General features: G+C 43.4%; 8 non-coding genes and 19 pseudogenes across 8 annotated transcripts; all 27 read left to right on the top strand.

Annotated features, from left to right (window-relative positions):
• Nucleotides 1–980: 980 nt before the first annotated feature.
• Nucleotides 981–1,099, top strand: LOC136762414 (5S ribosomal RNA). The gene has a single exon (XR_010820613.1). It is a non-coding gene; the product is annotated as a 5S ribosomal RNA (ribosomal RNA).
• Nucleotides 1,100–1,314: 215 nt separating this feature from the next.
• On the top strand, nucleotides 1,315–1,433 carry LOC136762530 (5S ribosomal RNA). Its single transcript, XR_010820727.1, has one exon. It is a non-coding gene; the product is annotated as a 5S ribosomal RNA (ribosomal RNA).
• Nucleotides 1,434–1,648: 215 nt separating this feature from the next.
• LOC136761140 (uncharacterized) lies at nucleotides 1,649–1,767 on the top strand (annotated as a pseudogene).
• A 209-nt stretch (nucleotides 1,768–1,976) lies between these two features.
• LOC136760968 (uncharacterized) lies at nucleotides 1,977–2,095 on the top strand (annotated as a pseudogene).
• Nucleotides 2,096–2,316: 221 nt separating this feature from the next.
• On the top strand, nucleotides 2,317–2,435 carry LOC136760616 (5S ribosomal RNA). The gene has a single exon (XR_010820236.1). It is a non-coding gene; the product is annotated as a 5S ribosomal RNA (ribosomal RNA).
• Nucleotides 2,436–2,653: 218 nt separating this feature from the next.
• On the top strand, nucleotides 2,654–2,772 carry LOC136761882 (uncharacterized; annotated as a pseudogene).
• Nucleotides 2,773–2,987: 215 nt separating this feature from the next.
• Nucleotides 2,988–3,106, top strand: LOC136762529 (5S ribosomal RNA). Its single transcript, XR_010820726.1, has one exon. It is a non-coding gene; the product is annotated as a 5S ribosomal RNA (ribosomal RNA).
• A 215-nt stretch (nucleotides 3,107–3,321) lies between these two features.
• On the top strand, nucleotides 3,322–3,440 carry LOC136761138 (uncharacterized; annotated as a pseudogene).
• Nucleotides 3,441–3,649: 209 nt separating this feature from the next.
• LOC136760967 (uncharacterized) lies at nucleotides 3,650–3,768 on the top strand (annotated as a pseudogene).
• A 220-nt stretch (nucleotides 3,769–3,988) lies between these two features.
• On the top strand, nucleotides 3,989–4,107 carry LOC136761088 (5S ribosomal RNA). The gene has a single exon (XR_010820320.1). It is a non-coding gene; the product is annotated as a 5S ribosomal RNA (ribosomal RNA).
• A 210-nt stretch (nucleotides 4,108–4,317) lies between these two features.
• Nucleotides 4,318–4,436, top strand: LOC136761646 (uncharacterized; annotated as a pseudogene).
• Nucleotides 4,437–4,651: 215 nt separating this feature from the next.
• Nucleotides 4,652–4,770, top strand: LOC136762422 (5S ribosomal RNA). Its single transcript, XR_010820621.1, has one exon. It is a non-coding gene; the product is annotated as a 5S ribosomal RNA (ribosomal RNA).
• Nucleotides 4,771–4,991: 221 nt separating this feature from the next.
• LOC136762040 (uncharacterized) lies at nucleotides 4,992–5,110 on the top strand (annotated as a pseudogene).
• A 554-nt stretch (nucleotides 5,111–5,664) lies between these two features.
• Nucleotides 5,665–5,782, top strand: LOC136760877 (uncharacterized; annotated as a pseudogene).
• Nucleotides 5,783–5,998: 216 nt separating this feature from the next.
• LOC136762174 (uncharacterized) lies at nucleotides 5,999–6,117 on the top strand (annotated as a pseudogene).
• A 220-nt stretch (nucleotides 6,118–6,337) lies between these two features.
• Nucleotides 6,338–6,456, top strand: LOC136760772 (uncharacterized; annotated as a pseudogene).
• Nucleotides 6,457–6,675: 219 nt separating this feature from the next.
• Nucleotides 6,676–6,794, top strand: LOC136762115 (uncharacterized; annotated as a pseudogene).
• Nucleotides 6,795–7,015: 221 nt separating this feature from the next.
• LOC136761611 (uncharacterized) lies at nucleotides 7,016–7,134 on the top strand (annotated as a pseudogene).
• Nucleotides 7,135–7,349: 215 nt separating this feature from the next.
• Nucleotides 7,350–7,468, top strand: LOC136761285 (uncharacterized; annotated as a pseudogene).
• A 219-nt stretch (nucleotides 7,469–7,687) lies between these two features.
• LOC136761505 (uncharacterized) lies at nucleotides 7,688–7,806 on the top strand (annotated as a pseudogene).
• Nucleotides 7,807–8,016: 210 nt separating this feature from the next.
• On the top strand, nucleotides 8,017–8,135 carry LOC136762421 (5S ribosomal RNA). The gene has a single exon (XR_010820620.1). It is a non-coding gene; the product is annotated as a 5S ribosomal RNA (ribosomal RNA).
• Nucleotides 8,136–8,358: 223 nt separating this feature from the next.
• Nucleotides 8,359–8,477, top strand: LOC136761030 (uncharacterized; annotated as a pseudogene).
• Nucleotides 8,478–8,692: 215 nt separating this feature from the next.
• On the top strand, nucleotides 8,693–8,811 carry LOC136762068 (uncharacterized; annotated as a pseudogene).
• Nucleotides 8,812–9,353: 542 nt separating this feature from the next.
• On the top strand, nucleotides 9,354–9,472 carry LOC136762106 (uncharacterized; annotated as a pseudogene).
• A 216-nt stretch (nucleotides 9,473–9,688) lies between these two features.
• Nucleotides 9,689–9,807, top strand: LOC136761721 (uncharacterized; annotated as a pseudogene).
• A 205-nt stretch (nucleotides 9,808–10,012) lies between these two features.
• On the top strand, nucleotides 10,013–10,131 carry LOC136761078 (uncharacterized; annotated as a pseudogene).
• A 6,497-nt stretch (nucleotides 10,132–16,628) lies between these two features.
• On the top strand, nucleotides 16,629–16,743 carry LOC136762301 (U5 spliceosomal RNA). Its single transcript, XR_010820506.1, has one exon. It is a non-coding gene; the product is annotated as a U5 spliceosomal RNA (small nuclear RNA).
• The last annotated feature ends 2,600 nt before the right edge of the window (nucleotides 16,744–19,343 follow it).

Genomic DNA, 19,343 nt, shown 5'->3' with positions numbered 1-19,343 from the left:
GTCAGAGGAGAATGGGCCGACTGATTCAAGCTGATAGAAGAGCAACTTTGACTGAAATAACCACTCGTTACAAACAAGGTATGCAGCAAAGCATTTGTGAAGCCACAACACGTACAACCTTGAGGCGGATGGGCTACAACAGCAGAAGACCCCACCGGGTACCACTCATCTCCACTACAAATAGGAAAAAGAGGTGAGACATTCAGATGGTAGAGTCAGAATTTGGCGTAAACAGAATGAGAACATGGATCCATCATGTCTTGTTACCACTGTGCAGGCTGGTGGTGGTGGTGTAATGGTGTGGGGGATGTCTTCTTGGCACACTTTAGGCCCCTTAGTGCCAATTGGGCATCGTTTAAATGCTACGGCCTACCTGAGCATTGTTTCTGACCATGTCCATCCCTTTTTGACCACCATGTACCCATCCTCTGATGGCTACTTCCAGCAGGATAATGCACCATGTCACAAAGGTCGAATCATTTCAAATTGGTTTCTTGAACATGACAATGAGTTCACTGTACTAAACTGGCCCCCACAGTCACCAGATCTCAACCCAATAGAGCATCTTTGGGATGTGGTGGAACGGGAGCTTCGTGCCCTGGATGTGCATCCCACAAATCTCCATCAACTGCAAGATGCTATCCTATCAATATGGGCCAACATTTCTAAAGAATGCTTTCAGCACCTTGTTGAAGCAATGCCACGTAGAATTAAAGCAGTTCTGAAGGCGAAAGGGGGTCAAACACAGTATTAGAATGGTGTTCCTAATAATCCTTTAGGTGAGTTCATCGTAGCTCTTAATACTCTCTTTCTGTCTGGAGGAGATATAATTGAAGTATTGTACACATACCCGGCTACTTTCAACACCCATTGCTGCACTGATATTTTTCCCTCCATTTTTCTTTATCCATTTTTTTTTTGCTGGAAGTTCCGTCAATACCCGTCAGTCTTTAAGAGACATCATGCAGCCAGGCCTCTTGGCTTGCGGCCACACCGTCCTGAACGCGCCCGATCTCGTAAGATCTCGGAAGCTAAACGGGGCAGGACCTGGTCAGTACTTGGATGGGAGACCTCCTGGAAATACCTGGTGCTGCAAGCTTTTACGTCTCCTGGGTAACTTTATCGTAGCTCTTAATTCTCTCTTTCTGTCTGGAGGAGATATAATTGAAGAATTGTACACGTACCCAGCTACTGTCAACACCCTTTGCTGCACTGATATTTTTCCATCCATTTTTCTTTTTTTTTTTTTTTTTTGCTGGAAGTTCCGTCAATACTTGCCAGCCTTTAAGAGACATCATGCAGCCAGGCCTCTTGGCTTGCGGCCACACCGTCCTGAACGCGCCCGATCTCGTCAGATCTCGGAAGGTAAAAGGGGCAGGGCCTGGTCAGTACTTGGATGGGTGACCTCCTGGAAATACCTGGTGCTGCAAGCTTTTTTGTCTCCTGGGAAACTTCATCGTAGCTCTTAGTACTCTCTTTCTGTCTGGAGGAGATATAATTGAAGTATTGTACACGTACACGGCTACTTTCAACAGCCTTTGCTGCACTGATATTTTTCCATCCATTTTTCTTTTTTTTTTTTTTTTTTGCTGGAAGTTCCGTCAATACTTGCCAGCCTTTAAGAGACATCATGCAGCCAGTCCTCTTGGCTTGCGGCCACACCGTCCTGAACGCGCCTGATCTCATCATATCTCGGAAGCTAAACGGGGCAGGGTCTGGTCAGTACTTGGTTGGGTGACCTCCTGGAAATACCTGGTGCTGCAAGCTTTTTACGTCTCCTGGGTAACTTCATCGTAGCTCTTAATACTCTCTTTCTGTCTGGAGGAGACATAATTGAAGTATTGTACACGTACACGGCTACTTTCAACAGCCTTTGCTGCACTGATATTTTTCCCTCCATTTTTCTTTTTTTTTTTTGCTGGAAGTTCGTCAATATCCGCCAACCTTTAAGAGACATCATGCAGCCAGGCCTCTCGGCTTGTGGCCACACCGTCCTGAATGCGCCCGATCTCGTAAGATCTCGGAAGCTAAATGGGGCAGGGCCTGGTCAGTACTTGGATGGCTGACCTCCTAGAAATACCAGGTGCTGCAAGCTTTTTACGTCTCCTGGGTAACTTCATCGTAGCTCTTAATACTCTCTTTCTGTCTGGAGGAGACATAATTGAAGTATTGTACACGTACCCAGCTACTGTCAACACCCTTTGCTGCACTGATATTTTTCCATCCATTTTTCTTTTTTTTTTTTTCTTTTTTTTTGCTGGAAGTTCCGTCAATACCCGCCAGCCTTTAAGAGACATCATGCAGCCAGGCATCTTGGCTTGCGGCCACACCATCCTGAACGCGCCCGATCTCGTCAGATCTCGGAAGCTAAACGGGGCAGGGCCTGGTCAGTACTTGGATGGGAGAACTCCTAGAAATACCAGGTGCTGCAAGCTTTTTACGTCTCCTGGTAACTTCATCGTAGCTCTTAATACTCTCTTTCTGTCTCCAGGAGATATAATTGAAGAATTGTACACGTACCCGGCTACTTTCAACACCCTTTCCTGCACTGATATTTTTCCCTCCATTTTTCTTTTTTTTTTTTTTTTTTTTTGCTGGAAATTCCGTCAATACCCGCCAGCCTTTAAGAGACATCATGCAGCCAGGCATCTCGGCTTGCGGCCACACCATCCTGAACTCGCCCGATCTCGTCAGATCTTGGAAGCTAAACGGGGCAGGACCTGGTCGGTACATGAATGTGAGACCTCCTGGAAATACCTGGTGCTGCAAGCTTTTACGTCTCCTGGGTAACTTTATCGTAGCTCTTAATACTCTCTATCTGTCTGGAGGAGATATAATTGAAGTATTGTACACGTACCCAGCTACTGTCAACACCCTTTGCTGCACTGATATTTTTCCATCCATTTTTCTTTTTTTTTTTTTTTTTTGCTGGAAGTTCCGTCAATACTTGCCAGCCTTTAAGAGACATCATGCAGCCAGGCCTCTTGGCTTGCGGCCACACCGTCCTGAACGCGCCCGATCTCGTCAGATCTCGGAAGGTAAAAGGGGCAGGGCCTGGTCAGTACTTGGATGGGTGACCTCCTGGAAATACCTGGTGCTGCAAGCTTTTTTGTCTCCTGGGAAACTTCATCGTAGCTCTTAGTACTCTCTTTCTGTCTGGAGGAGATATAATTGAAGTATTGTACACGTACACGGCTACTTTCAACAGCCTTTGCTGCACTGATATTTTTCCATCCATTTTTCTTTTTTTTTTTTTTTTTTGCTGGAAGTTCCGTCAATACTTGCCAGCCTTTAAGAGACATCATGCAGCCAGGTCTCTTGGCTTGCGGCCACACCGTCCTGAACGCGCCTGATCTCATCATATCTCGGAAGCTAAACGGGGCAGGGTCTGGTCAGTACTTGGTTGGGTGACCTCCTGGAAATACCTGGTGCTGCAAGCTTTTTACGTCTCCTGGGTAACTTCATCGTAGCTCTTAATACTCTCTTTCTGTCTGGAGGAGACATAATTGAAGTATTGTACACGTACACGGCTACTTTCAACAGCCTTTGCTGCACTGATATGTTTCCCTCCATTTTTCTTTTTTTTTTTTGCTGGAAGTTCGTCAATATCCGCCAACCTTTAAGAGACATCATGCAGCCAGGCCTCTCGGCTTGTGGCCACACCGTCCTGAATGCGCCCGATCTCGTAAGATCTCGGAAGCTAAATGGGGCAGGGCCTGGTCAGTACTTGGATGGCTGACCTCCTAGAAATACCAGGTGCTGCAAGCTTTTTACGTCTCCTGGGTAACTTCATCGTAGCTCTTAATACTCTCTTTCTGTCTGGAGGAGACATAATTGAAGTATTGTACACGTACCCAGCTACTGTCAACACCCTTTGCTGCACTGATATTTTTCCCTCCATTTTTCTATTTTTTTTTTTTTTTTTTTTGCTGGAAGTTCCGTCAATACCCGCCAACCCTTAAGAGACATCATGCAGCCAGGCATCTTGGCTTGCGGCCACACCATCCTGAACGCGCCCGATCTCGTCAGATCTCGGAAGCTAAACGGGGCAGGGCCTGGTCAGTACTTGGATGGGAGACCTCCTAGAAATACCAGGTGCTGCAAGCTTTTTACGTCTCCTGGGTAACTTCATCGTAGCTCTTAATACTCTCTTTCTGTCTCCAGGAGATATAATTGAAGAATTGTACACGTACCCGGCTACTTTCAACACCCTTTACTGCACTGGTATATTTCCCTCTATTTTTCTTTTTTTTTTTTGCTGGCAGTTCCGTCAATACCCGCCAGCCTTTAAGAGACATCATGCAGCCAGGCATCTTGGCTTGCGGCCACACCATCCTGAACGCGCCCGATCTCGTCAGATCTCGGAAGCTAAACGGGGCAGGACCTGATCAGTACATGAATGTGAGACCTCCTGGAAATACCTAGTGCTGCAAGCTTTTACGTCTCCTGGGTAACTTTATCGTAGCTCTTAATACTCTCTCTCTGTCTGGAGGAGATATAATTGAAGTATTGTACACGTATCCAGCTACTGTCAACACCCTTTGCTGCACTGATATTTTTCCATCCATTTTTCTTTTTTTTTTTTTTTTTTGCTGGAAGTTCCGTCAATACCCGCCAACCTTTAAGAGACATCATGCAGCCAGGCCTCTTGGCTTGCGGCCACACCGTCCTGAATGCGCCCGATCTCGTCAGATCTCGGAAGCTAAACGGGGCAGGGCCTGGTCAGTACTTGGATGGGAGACCTCCTAGAAATACCAGGTGCTGCAAGCCTTTTACGTCTCCTGGGTAACTTCATCGTAGCTCTTAATACTCTCTTTCTGTCTCCAGGAGATATAATTGAAGAATTGTACACGTACCCGGCTACTTTCAACACCCTTTCCTGCACTGATATTTTTCCCTCCATTTTTCTTTTTTTTTTTTTTTTTTTTTTTGCTGGAAATTCCGTCAATACCGGCCAGCCTTTAAGAGACATCATGCAGCCAGGCCTTTCGGCTTGTGGCCACACCGTCCTGAACGCGCCCGATCTCGTCAGATCTCGGAAGCTAAACGGGGCAGGACCTGGTCATTTCTTGAATGTGAGACCTCCTGGAAATACCTAGTGCTGCAAGCTTTTACGTCTCCTGGGTAACTTTATCGTAGCTCTTAATACTCTCTATCTGTCTGGAGGAGATATAATTGAAGAATTGTACACGTACCCGGCTACCTTCAACACGCTTTGCTGCACTGATATTTATCCCTCCATTTTTCTTTTTTCTTTTGTTTTTTGCAGGAAGTTCCATCAATACCCTCCAGCCTTTAAGAGACATCATGCAGCCAGGCCTCTTGGCTTGAGGCCACACCGTCCTGAAGACGCAAGATCTCGTCAGATCTCGGAAGAAAAACTGGGCAGGTCCTGATCAGTAATTGGATGGGTGACCTCCTGGAAATACCAGGTGCTGAAAGCTTTTTACATCTCCTGGGTAACTTCAGCGTAGCTCTTAATACTCTCATTCAGTCTGGAGGAGATATAATTGAAGTATTGTACACGTACCCGGCTACTTTCAACAGCCTTTGCTGCACTGATATTTTTCCCTCCATTTTCCATTTTTTTTTTTTTTTTTTTTTGCTGGAAGTTCCGTCAATACCCGCCAGCCTTTAAGAGACATCATGCAGCCAGGCCTCTTGGCTTGCTGCCACACCGTCCTGAACGCGCCTGATCTCATCAGATCTCGGAAGCTAACGGGGCAGGGCCTGGTCAGTACTTGGATGGGTGACCTCCTGGAAATACCAGGTGCTGCAAGCTTTTTACGTCTCCTGGGTAACTTCATCATAGGTCTTAATACTCTCTTTCAGTATGTAGGAGATATTATTGAAGAATTGTACACGTACCCGGCTACTTTCAAAACCCTTTGCTACACTGATATTTTTCCCTCCATTTTTCTTTTTTCTTTTTTTTTTTGCTGGAAGTTCCGTCAATACCCGCCAGCCTTAAAGAGACATCATGCAGCCGGGCCTCTCGGCTTTCGGCCACACCGTCCTGAATGCGCATGATATCGTCAGATCTCGGAAGCTAAACGGGGCAGGACCTGGTCAGTACTTGAATGTGAGACCACCTGGAAATACCAGGTGCTGCAAGCTTTTACGTCTCCTGGGTAACTTTATCGTAGCTCTTAATACTCTCTTTCAGTCTGCAGGAGATATAATTGAAGAATTGTACACGTACCCGGCTACTTTCAACACCCTTTCCTGCACTGATATTTTTCCCTCCATTTTTCTATTTTTTTTTTTTTTTTTTTTTGCTGGAAGTTCCGTCAATACCCGCCAACCTTTAAGAGACATCATGCAGCCAGGCCTCTTGGTTTGCGGCCACACCGTCCTGAACGCGCCCAATCTCATCAGATCTCGGAAGCTAAACGGGGCAGGGCCTGGTCAGTACTTACATGGGAGACCTCCTGGAAATACCAGGTGCTGCAAGCTTTTTACATCACTTGGGTAACTTCATCGTAGCTCTTAATACTCTCTTACAGTCTGGAGGAGATATAATTGAAGAATTGTACACGTACCCGGCTACTTTCAACACCCGTTGCTGCACTGATATTTTTCCCTCCATTTTTCTATTTTTTTTTTATTTTTTTTTCTTGAAGTTCCGTCAATACCCGCCAGCCTTTAAGAGACATCATGCAGCCAGGCCTCTTGGCTTGAGGCCACACCGTCCTGAATACGAAAGATCTCGTCAGATCTCGGAAGAAAAACTGGGCAGGACCTGGTCAGTACTTGGATGGGAGACCTCCTGGAAGTACCAGGTGCTGCAAGCTGTTTACGTCACCTGGGGAACTTCGTCGTTGCTTTTAATACTCTCTTTCTGTCTGGAGGAGATTTAATTGAAGAATTGTACACGTACCCGGCTACTTTCAACACCCTTTGCTGCACTGATATTTTTCCCTCAATTTTTCTATTTTGTTTTTATTTTTTTTTTGCTAGAAGTTCCGTCAATACCCGCCAGCCTTTAAGAGACATCATGCAGCCAGGCCTCTCGGCTTGCGGCCACACCGTCCTAAACGCCCCCAATCTCGTCAGATCTCGGAAACTAAACGGGGCAGGACCTGGTCAGTACTTGGATGGGAGACCTCCTGGAAGTACCAGGTGCTGCAAGCTGTTTACGTCACCTGGGGAACTTCGTCGTTGCTTTTAATACTCTCTTTCTGTCTGGAGGAGATTTAATTGAAGAATTGTACACGTACCCGGCTACTTTCAACACCCTTTACTGCACAGATATTTTTCCCTCCATTTTTCTTTTTTCATTTTTTTTTGCTGGAAGTTCTGTCAATACCCTCCAGCCATTTAGAGACATCATGCAGCCAGGCCTCTTGGCTTGCGGCCACACCGTCCTGAACGCGCCCGATCTCGTCAGACCTTGGAAACTAAACGGGCCAGGGCCTGGTTAGTACTTGGATGGGTGACCTCCTGGAAATACCAGGTGATGCAGGCTTTTTACGTCTCCTGGGTAACTTTATCGTAGCTCTTAATACTCTCTTTCAGTCTGGAGGAGATATAATTGAAGAATTGTACACGTACCCGGCTACTTTCAACACCCTTTCCTGCACTGATATTTTTCCCTCCATTTGTCTTTTTTTTTTTTTTTTTTTTTGCTGGAAATTCCGTCAATACCCGCCAGCCTTTAAGAGACATCATGCAGCCAGACATCTCGGCTTGCGGCCACACCATCCTGAACACGCCCGATCTCGTCAGATCTCGGAAGCTAAACGGGGCAGGACCTGGTCAGTACTTGAATGTGAGACCTCCTGGAAAAACTAGGTGCTGCCAGCTTTTTACGTCTCCTGGGGAACTTCATCGTAGCTCTTAATACTCTCTTTCTGTCTGGAGGAGATATAATTGAAGAATTGTACACGTACCCGGCTACTTTCAACACCCTTTGCTGCACTGGTATTTTTCCCTCCATTTTTAATTTTTTTGTTTGCTGGCAGTTCCGTCAATACCCGCCAGCCTTTAAGAGACATTATGCAGCCAGGCCTCTTGGCTTGCGGCCACACCGTCCTTAACGCGCCCGATCTCGTCAGATCTCGGAAGCTAAACGGGGCAGGGCCTGGTCAGTACTTGGATGGGAGACCTCCTAGAAATACCAGGTGCTGCAAGCTCTTTACGTCTCCTGGGTAACTTCATCGTAGCTCTTAATACTCTCTTTCAGTCTGCAGGAGATATAATTGAAGAATTGTACACGTACCCGGCTACTTTCAACACCCTTTCCTACACTGATATTTTTCCCTCCATTTTTCTTTTTTTTTTTTTTTTTTTTTTTTTGCTGGAAATTCCGTCAATACCCGCCAGCCTTTAAGAGACATCATGCAGCCAGACATCTCGGCTTGCGGCCACACCATCCTGAACACGCCCGATCTCGTCAGATCTCGGAAGCTAAACGGGGCAGGACCTGGTCAGTACTTGAATGTGAGACCTCCTGGAAGTACCTGGTGCTGCAAGCTTTTACGTCTCCTGGGTAACTTTATCTTAGCTCTTAATACTCTCTATCTGTCTGGAGGAGATATAATTGAAGTATTGTACACGTACCCAGCTACTGTCAACACCCGTTGCTGCACTGATATTTTTCCCTCCATTTTTCTATTTTTTTTTTTTTTTTGCTGGAAGTTCCGTCAATACCCGCCAGCCTTTAAGATACATCATGCAGCCAGGCCTCTTGGTTTGCGGCCACACCGTCTTGAACGCGCCCGATCTCAACAGATCTTGGAAGCTAAACGGGGCAGGACCTGGTCAGTACTTGAATGTGAGACCTCCTGGAAAAACTAGGTGCTGCCAGCTTTTTACGTCTCCTGGGGAACTTCATCGTAGCTCTTAATACTCTCTTTCTGTCTGGAGGAGATATAATTGAAGAATTGTACACGTACCCGGCTACTTTCAACACCCTTTGCTGCACTGGTATTTTTCCCTCCATTTTTAATTTTTTTGTTTGCTGGCAGTTCCGTCAATACCCGCCAGCCTTTAAGAGACATTATGCAGCCAGGCCTCTTGCCTTGCAACCACACCGTCCTGAACGCGCCCCATCTCGTCAGATCTCGGAAGCTAAACGGGGCAGGGCCTGGTCATTACTTGAATGTGGGACCTCCTGGAAATACCTGGTTCTGCAAGCTTTTTACGTCTCCTGGGTAACTTTATCGTAGCTCTTAATACTCTCTTTCTGTCTGGAGGAGATATAATTGAAGTATTGTACACGTACCTGGCTACTTTCAACATCCTTTGCTGCACTGATATTTTTCCCTCCGTTTTTCTTTTTTTTTTTTTTTGCTGGAAGTTCCGTCAATACCCGCCAACCATTAAGAGACATCATGCAGCCAGGCCTCTCGGCTTGTGTCCACACCGTCCTGAACGCGCTCGATCTTGTCAGATCGCGTAAGCTGAACGGGGCAGGTCCTGGTCAGTACTTGGATGGGTGACCTCCTGGAAATACCAGGTGCTGCAAGCTTTATACGTCTCCTGGGTAACTTCATCGTAGCTCGTAATACTCTCTTTCAGTCTGGAGGAGATATAATTGAAGAATTGTACACGTACCCGGCTACTTTCAACACCCTTTGCTGCACTGATATTTTTCCCTCCATTTTTCTTTTTTCTTTTTTTTTTTGCCGGAAGTTCCGTCAATACCCTCCAGCCTTTAAGAGACATCATGCAGCCAGCTCTCTAGGCTTGCAGCCACACTGACCTGAACGTGCCTGATCTTGTCAGATCTCGGAAGCTAAACGGGGCAGGGCCTGGTCAGTACTTGGATGGGAGACCTCCTGGAAATACCTGTTGCTGCAAGCTTTTTAGTCTCCTGAGTAACTTCATTGTAGCTCTTAATACTCTCTTTCTGTCTGGAGGTGTTATAATTGAGGATTTGTACACGTACCCGGCTACTTTCAACACCATTTGCTGCACTGGTATTTTTCCCTCCATTTTTCTTTTTTTTGCTGGAAGTTCCGTCAATACCCGCCAGCCTTTAAGAGACATCATGCAGCCAGGCATCTCGGCTTGCGGCCACACCGTCCTGAACGTGCCCGATCTCGTCAGACCTTGGAAACTAAACGGGCCAGGGCCTGGTTAGTACTTGGATGGGTGACCTCCAGGAAATACCAGGTGATGCAAGCTTTTTACGTCTCCTGGGTAACTTCATCGTAGCTCTTAATACTCTTTATCTGTCTGGAGGAGATATAATTGAAGTATTGTACACTTTGTCTTAGGGACAGTCTGGCTAGCAGTGACTGAGTGGTTGACAGACGACAAGCAACGGAATGTACGTGCTCTGTGATGTCATAGCAGTCAGCTGAGAGAGGCTCGTGATGTCATCGCTGAGCTGTTTGTCTGTCTGTCTGTCTCTCTCTCTCTCTTTCTCTCTCTCTCTCTCTCTCTCTCTCTCTCTTCCTCTCAATTCAATTCATTTGTATTGTCAAAGCAATTGGACATACATACATACATATATATATATATATATATATATATACATACATACATCCATACATGCTAGAAAGTCATTACTATGTTATCTTAAAGGCTAACTTAGCAGAACATATATCATTATAGAACAGAGTTCATAGGTCAACACATGGTTTTAGGGAACAGGCACGTAGGTCATACCGTTTGACAATGTCTCCAAGGTTCTCATCGTAAATAACAAACAGAAATCAAACTATCTTCTGGGCTGACCTTCTAGCTTGACCGTATCTTTCTTAAGTATACAAGAGAGAAAAACAGGTGTAAGAAAATAATTTCTAATTTTCCTTCTACACATATATACATACATACATACATATGTAGCGTTATGTTGGGTGTATTTGGATAAGAGCATTTGGGCTCTGAGCTGAAGCACTGATCTAAAGAAGACCTCTCCCCCCACAAAGTTATCAGATTTCCTTAGCTCATCAGCTTGGAACTGGTTTGCATCAAAGTGACAGTTTTGGGGAGGATGGCACCGAGAAGAGGCCAAATAGTTTGGAATTCTGCTATGAGATGTCTGGAGAAAGGGGCCTGTAGGTGATAAAAACTCTTTGAAGTGGATGAGAGCTGAAATCCCGACATAGAGCTACGAACCCAGGCCAACCGTCATTTCCAAAAGATGGCATGGATTGACATCAGTCATAAATAAAGCCTCCCTCCAATAGGACACTGGGGGCTGAAACTGAAATCCAATCTCAAGAACTCAGGGACCAATCACCTACTGATCTGACAGACTATAAGGAACAGCAGACAGTCTTTCTCTCTCTCTCTCTCTCACCTGAACCAGAAACTCGCTGCCACAGCTCAACCTGTAGCTCTGTTGCCAGAACCGGAACCAGAAACCAACCAAGTCTTTGCCGGCAACAGAAGAGTTAAACTGGGAGAAGGAGATTGAGCCGTACGAAGAATTCTTTTAAAGGACTTTATTAAATAAATAACTTCACAGACCCACCTGATCAGTGGAGTTTTACAGCTGGACAATTGACTAAGTCGACTGAATACGAAAGTGTCAGTCACTTAAATAGCTATTTGAGTCTTAAGAAACTTGACCCTTGGAACAAACAGGGCCCTGCTTTCCTCAAAGACTTCGTCTTCAAGTAACTACGGTGGAACCCTGCTTACAAAGAAGATTTTGTGCACAACCTTGGAGCCTTCAAACCAATGGAAAATCTGTTTGGAAAAGACTCTACATTCGCGAAACCCCAACTTCCAGGTGCATCGACTGAGTGGAAGTTCTTGGACAAAGCCGAACCGGACTGCCTTTGTTCCAAACCACACGGACCTCGTGCCGTGTGCTGTTATCTGAGCCCGAAGCCAGACAGGCCTCTCTGCGACGAAGTTCACATAAGTTTAACAGTTTGGAGTTTGTGATTCATGACATTTGAGAAATCAATTAGAAATGTTAATCTGTGATTCATAACTCTAGAATGTGTAATATCATTTAGTTTTCTTAAATATAAATGTGAGTTGCATTAAACTGTTTTGTTGATAATTTTAGAAATAAAATCTGTCAACGCCGAGATATATCTTCTCATTTCTGTTTAACTGTTTAGTCTGAAATTGACACAAGTTAATAGACATTAGATTATTGGTGGCCCTGCCTATCCTTAATCATTGAATAATAATCAGTTAAGGGAAATTGTGGTAACAAATAGGATCTTTCTCGGCACCTAAACGTAAATGAGACTGATATATATATAACGAGAAGTTACCTGACATAAATACTAACCTGCGTAGTTATTTAATGTCTGACTAATAATACTAACGAGAGACTCACCTTCGTCTTACTAACCGGTATTGTAGTCAATGTGTTTATAACCTTTTTTGTTTAACGATTTGTTAAACGGAATGTACGTGCTCTGTGATGTCATAGCAGTAAGCTGAGAGAGGCTCGTCATGTCATCGCTGAGCTGGCTGGCTGGCTCTCTGTGTGTGTGTGTGTGTGTGTGTGTGTGTGTGTGTGTCTCTGTCTGTCTGTCTGTCTGTCTCTCTCTCTCTCTCTTACTCTCTCTCTCTCCCTCTCAATTCAATTCATTTGTATTGTCAAAGCAATTGGACATGCATACATACATACATACATATATATGGAAAATAAACAATATGTGTACATCTCTTTCTGCATTAGTGGTGCCCTCACAGATGTGCAAGTTACATGACAGACAGACAGACAGACACACACACACTTTCACACACAGACAGACAGACACAGACACACACAGAAACACACACACATACTTTGACAGACAGACAGACAGACACACGCATATTATGGGTCTTTGTTGGGTAGTGAAATGGGTAGCATCAGTCGCAGTGTGGGTAATGTCAGGGAGCCAATCATAGTCCCCGTTATTTGCATATCGTGGCGCAAAGCATTCTGGGAAAAGCAACTAAACACGTTTAGTCATGTATTTGTCCATAGTTTACACATGAGATGAAAGAGACAGTATGACGTATTGAGCACCTGGGATTCCTCATGTGTATGTGAGGGGCAGAGGAACCGGATCCCAAGTGTGCGTCCCAGGTGCTATAGGTTTCAAAGCATGCAGGGGAATAGGCACCCCACCCTGACACACAGAAGACTGGATAGGGAGATATAAATAGCAATGGGGAGACTCTTGTACTTGGTGTGGCTCTATCCATATAGTGGGGCCAGCAGGTGCAGCAATAGAAGCTCAGCCTGGCGAGACTGGATTTAGCATTTCCTCTCCATTTTGATAACTATCCATAATCATTTCTGCAAAATACTTCTATGATACCTATGTATGTTTTTTACTTGTACTATATTATACTATCAAGTATCAGTGTACACATACAATGTGACCTGTTACATTAATACAGAGGCCAGATCTCTAATAGCCACTGTCCCCTGATATTACACTTTTTTACAATCACTTTGGCACTCATTTCAGAACCTTGATGTCATTTTTCAAAACTCTAGACACTAAACTCACACCCGATGATCAAAATGCACATTTTTCAAAACTCTAACACTTTTTTACAATTGCTTGGATACAATACACATCAACCTCAGATCATTTGTTCATTGAACTAAAATGACACAACTTAACATCAAAGTATTACCATTTCAAAATGCAATTCACACATTACATCTGAGATCACTGTCTATTCATTTCATTACAAAGATCTAACTATCAATTGATACAGCTGCTCAAAATGATAAGTGACTGTTGCATTACTCTTAATGCATAATTTTATGGAAACTGACAAACAATATTCCATGTTTCGATCATGAAAGTTTCAGGATAATGAGATCCATTGACATCAATAAACGAGGAGCATGAACCAGTTGGACTACATTATCTATGGATGTAATATTTCATCATCATTCATCATCATGTAGCACTTTTCCACACCATGTTTGCAGTGTGGAAGGAAAGTTAGAAATTTTTTCTCTAATACCTGTTTTTCTCTCTTGTATACTTAAGAAAGATAAGGTCAAGCTAGAAGGTCAGGCCAGAAGGTAGTTTGATTTCTGTTTGTTATTTACGATGAGAATCTTGGAGACAATGTCAAACAGTATGATTGAAGTGCCTGCTCCCTAATCCATGTGTTGATCTATGAACTCTGTCCTATAATGATATAAATTCTGCTTAGCTAACTTTTAAGATAACATAGTAATGACTTTCTGATTATAACCAGCTCTTTGATTTTTGTGTATAAAAGCTCTGACTGTTAAAATGAAGGCAGAGCGACTTTGGGATCTACTTGAGTCACTGTTCCTCTCCACGCTGCGTGTATTAAAGGCATTGCAACTAACGCTCCAACCTGGTTGAAGATGATTGTTCTTCCACATCAGATTTGACATTACTGTATGTATGCAGGCCCTTGTAATTGCTTTTCCAATACTGCCAACTGGTTATTGATGATTGATTTCACATTGTGGTACGAGTATCGAGTGAAATGAGTGCTATCCACCCCAGCAACACAGTGATAACATGGAGCCGGCAAGTCATCCAGGTCACAATAGAGGTCAAGCAGTGGGAGGAGGAAGACGTGGTGGTCAAAGGAATGGAAGGGGACATGCACCCCTTCTGAGAGGTGGTCGTGGGCCTCGTCATAGAGGAGGGCTTAGGCCTCACCAGAGAGGCAGCCATGGGCCTCATTTGAGAGGTGTTGGGGGAACGTGGTAGAGGACAAGGCCACGGACCAGACAGCGGCAGCAACAGCAAATAGTGTCCAGTGAAATCCGAGAAATAGTTGTAGAGCATGTTGTAAATCATGGCATGACCATGACTGAGGCAGCTACAATGATTCAATCAAACCTCAGAATCAACTCAGGATCAACTGTGGCCTCAATCATCAGAAATTTCCGTACTGAGAAGCGGCAAGTCTTCAGCATGCACTAAACATTAGGCTACTCTCAATTGTCAAATGACTGTATACTGCATACCAATGTGTAGCACAGAGTATAGTGTGCCTTTTGAAAGAAATGCAGACAGAGTGAAGCAGCTGATGACTGAGTATGTTCAGGTATGTTCAGTTTCAAGATGCCTCTTGTGAAAAATGGTTGTGAGAACCTGAACCTGAACACAGGGCTGATGGAAATTCAGAAGTACAGTAATCAATCCTTTGTTTTACACTAAGCCAGGTGAGGAACACTGCAGTTGACATTTTACTGTAGTTTTGTTCTTTTTTGTAGCTAATTATTGTTGCATGGCTTCAAAGAAACCTATGGTGTGATTTGATTGTATTGCATCAATACATTTCAGATTTTGTTCAATGATTCCACTGTGTCTGTAGTATTCTCTCTACTAGTCCTTTTACAGTGATGTATTTATGTGTAGTACCATAATGAAACATGTATCACATATTTTGTACTACAATATTTAATGATTGTACGAACAACTACACAGTGAAATTATCGGTATCTTCTGTGTGGGTGATCTAAATAAATGTTACTATGGTATTTCATGATAAATGAATTATTTGAACCAACAAGTCTGCAAGTGCAAGGTTTCTTTAAAGATATGAATGCACAATGCAATGTTTTGAACATTGGACAGCCTGTGTTACAAGTGATGACCGTTTTGAGTTTTGTGTCTAGAGTTTTGAAAAATGACATCAAGGTTCTGAAATTAGTGACAAAGTGATTGTAAAAAACTGTATATTCATCCTATTTAATGTGCTCTTTTAAAATGTACTTTTCTTTTTTATGTTGCCATTTCTGTTCTACCAATGTTTCAGTTGTTAGCCAAAGATTGACAGAGTACATCTCATACACACAGGCCAGACAGCAAGGATTTCTTTTTGAAATTCAATTACAAATGCTGCATGAACTCATCAATACGATTAGAGCTCCTGAAAGCAATATAACTAACTCACTCTACAGCATCTCATTAGCAGTGAAAAGAAACCAAGAAAGTTGGGACAGTCGACTGTTTACCACTATGTAACATCACCTTTTCTTTTAATAACACTTATTAAGCACTTGGGCACTGAAGACACCACTTGGTTAAGTTTAGCAAGTGGGATTTCCCCCCATTCATCCATTATGCATTTCCTCAGCTGCGCAACTGCACAGGGCCTTCGTTGTCTTAATTTGCACTTCATAGTGCGCCACACATTCTCAATTCGGAGACAGGTCAGGACTGCAGGCAGGCCATGCTAGCACCCGCACTCTCTGCCTACGCAACCATGCGCTTGTAATCTGGGCAGAATGTGGTTTGGCGTTATCCTGCTGAAAAATGCAGGGATGTCCCTGGAAAAGACGATGTCTGGATGGCAGCATATGTTGCGCCAAAATGTGTACATCTCTTTCTGCAAAAATGGTGCCCTCACAGATGTGCGAGTTACATGACAGACAGACACTCATACACACTGTCACACCCACACACACACACACACTTTCACAGACAGACACACGCACACACACTCACTTTCACACAGAGACAGACACACAAACACAGAGACAGACACACACACACTCACTTTCACACAGAGACACACAAACACATACACTTTCACACAGACACACACACACATACATACATACATACATACATACATATATAAGGAAAAGAAACAATACATTTAAAAATCACAAAAAGATGTAATAAAGTACAGAAAATCTAAATGTAATAAAATGTGATCTTTAATACACACAAATATGTATGGCTGGTCGGATGCGTCTTGGACTCGGGTTCCTCTTCATTACGTATAATGCTTTTGCCTTTTGCTATAGCTTTCCGTGGAGGGGATCGTGGGTGAGTTTGTACCATTCTTGGGAGGCTCTGCCTTGTTGGGGCGGAGCTGTGATCCAGGTGAACAGCAGATCGGACATAGGTGGGCATGTGGGCGGAGGAGGAAGGCCGGTCAAGCAAATAAGCTTGCTAAGGTACGCAGCAGCAGCAAGCAGCCCCACCATCCAGTCAGCCAGCCAGTCTGGCTGGCAGTGACTGAGTGGTTGACAGACGGCAAGCAACGGAATGTACGTGCTCTGTGATGTCATAGGAGTCACCTGAGAGAGATGTTTGTGATGTCATCGCTGAGCTGGCTGGCTCTGTGTGTCTTGCTGGCTGTGTGTGTGTGTGTGAGAGAGAGAGAGACTTTTTGACTTTTATCAGACTTCATTGCCTGTTTGCAACACGCAATAATTCATACAAAAGAAAATAAATAAATAAATAAAAAATAGTGTTCCCCTTTGTTTGTCTCCCCCCAACAAGCATTAACTCCGCCACTGATCTGTACACTTTTAAAGAAAGCAACCCAATACACACAACAAAACAACCATCAAATACTAAACCCTATAAATGAATTACATAATAAAAACCAACTCCCCGTCATACAATTCACAAAGGGCATCATTAATACACCAGACCTGTTCAAAACTCTCCAAATCATTCATCAGCCTGTAATAGTTAAACTCTAGTCTGACTCTGCACTTGACCAGCATGGCAAACACTCTCACTGCATCCTCACTGCCCTCCCCACACACTCTGTTCTTCCTAGTCTTATAGACGGCCATTTTAGCCTGGCCCAGCAAGAAGTTTACCAGCTGGTCCACATGTTTGGTCTTTCTGGTGTATCGCACCCCTAAAATAAAAACCTTTGTGTTAAAAATCAGGTTAAGATCAGTAAAAAGACGAGTTAAAAGACTAAAAATGGGTGACAACCGAGAGCAAGTGCTGAAACAGTGAAACACGGTCTCTCTCTGAGCACAGAATGGGCAGGCGTCGGACACAGCAGGGTTAAGAACAGTAATAAAAGAATTGACAGCAATAATGGTGTGTAACACCCTCCACTGCAGATTGCCAGCTCTCTTATTGAGGGGGGCTTGTACAGGCTTCTCCAGGCGGGCGCAGTGTCTTCCCCCAGCCCCAGCCTGTAAAGTAATTTTAGGAATCACAAAGAAACAGTTGAAAGTGCTAAATAAGTATTTTGATGCACCATATTAATTTAGGAAATTTACATGTTGTTTTTCATCAGCTTCTGTATCTGATGGCTCCACATCACTGGCTGGATTGACAGCAACGACACTCTAAAAAAAGAAGTGTTAAGTTTGAGCATTCAGGACTTGTTTTGAAGATCCTGAATATCACTGGTCCACAATTTATCTGTGAAACTATGGGTTAATCTCCATATACAAAATACTTTTCACACACACTTTAAATTTACAACTAAATTTACATGTTGATGTCTTTCGTCAGCTTCTGTATTTGATGGCTCAATATAACTGGTTGCATTAACAGCAACGGCACACTACAAGAAAATAACATTATATTTAAACATTCAGGACTGGTTTAGCATCACCTCGAATATCCCTAGCCCTTGAGGTCGATTGTTATTGTGGTCTTCAAGACCAGTGCTTCTCAACCTTAGTCCTGGAGGAGGCCCACTGTCTGCTGATTTTCATTACAACAACATTGTAGGTTATATCAGTGACTGTGGTCCTAAAGTACCCCTATGCCTGCTGTTTTTTTTCCAGTTGAGCTCTTAATTACCTAATTGGCTTAACTGAAGCCATTTAAACCTTTTCCCAGGTCTTTGGTTGTTGATGAGTTACAAAGAGCTGGATTGTGGCCCGCCATGACTGGAAGTGAAGAACACTCACTCTAGGCCTTTAACTTAATGTTCATATGTAGGGGCCTATCCATCTGATTTGTTTTTGCACATTTATTAAAAGAAAAATTGATGGTACGTGAAATCATCTGAGCTGAAAAATATAATGTTCCACCAATAATAAAATAAATGTATTAATTAAAATTATAGAGATAATAGAATGTTCACAGATTATTAGTTCAGAAAATAAAATATTTTTTTATATCTTAAATAGAATTAACACTCAAATCAGTTGTAGGGTAAACAAGGTCTATTTTTTGGATTGATTTTATAATTATACATGTATGGCTGCATGAAGCTTACCTGAGAATCTGATATTTTAGTAACTTTGTTGCTTCTTGTTGGGTAGTCCACGTTTGCCGCCGTTCTTTTTCTGTAAATGTAAATCAAAAGGCAATAATTACATACTGTAATTAAAATACAAAAAGTATAAACATTGTATTATTATTTTTGTATCCTGTTTCACCATCTCGATGCTGTTCTTTTTGGAATTGCATATCTAGGTTTACTTAAATACTGTTTATAAGATTGTAAACTCATCATCCAAATTTCTTCATTTGCCAAACTTTATGTAGTGCGCTTGCAGTTTCAGAAGAAGAAAAAAAACTGTAACAGATGGGATATGTAGTACTTTATACTCGAGTGGTCTATGCGATTACACCCTGTTGGTGTTATTAAGAACGCCAAGTACCAGAATGCAGAGCGGGACTGTTTTTTGTGCCGTGACTTGTCGGGGGAAAAAGGCGCAGAAAAAACGGACGAGAAGGTGAAGGTAGTATGGCGGTGAT

The sequence above is a fragment of the Amia ocellicauda genome, chromosome 10 (assembly GCF_036373705.1).
Source record: "Amia ocellicauda isolate fAmiCal2 chromosome 10, fAmiCal2.hap1, whole genome shotgun sequence".
NCBI lineage: Eukaryota > Metazoa > Chordata > Actinopteri > Amiiformes > Amiidae > Amia > Amia ocellicauda.
Note: the sequence above shows the minus strand (reverse complement) of the source record. Positions and strands in the feature narration are given on the sequence as shown.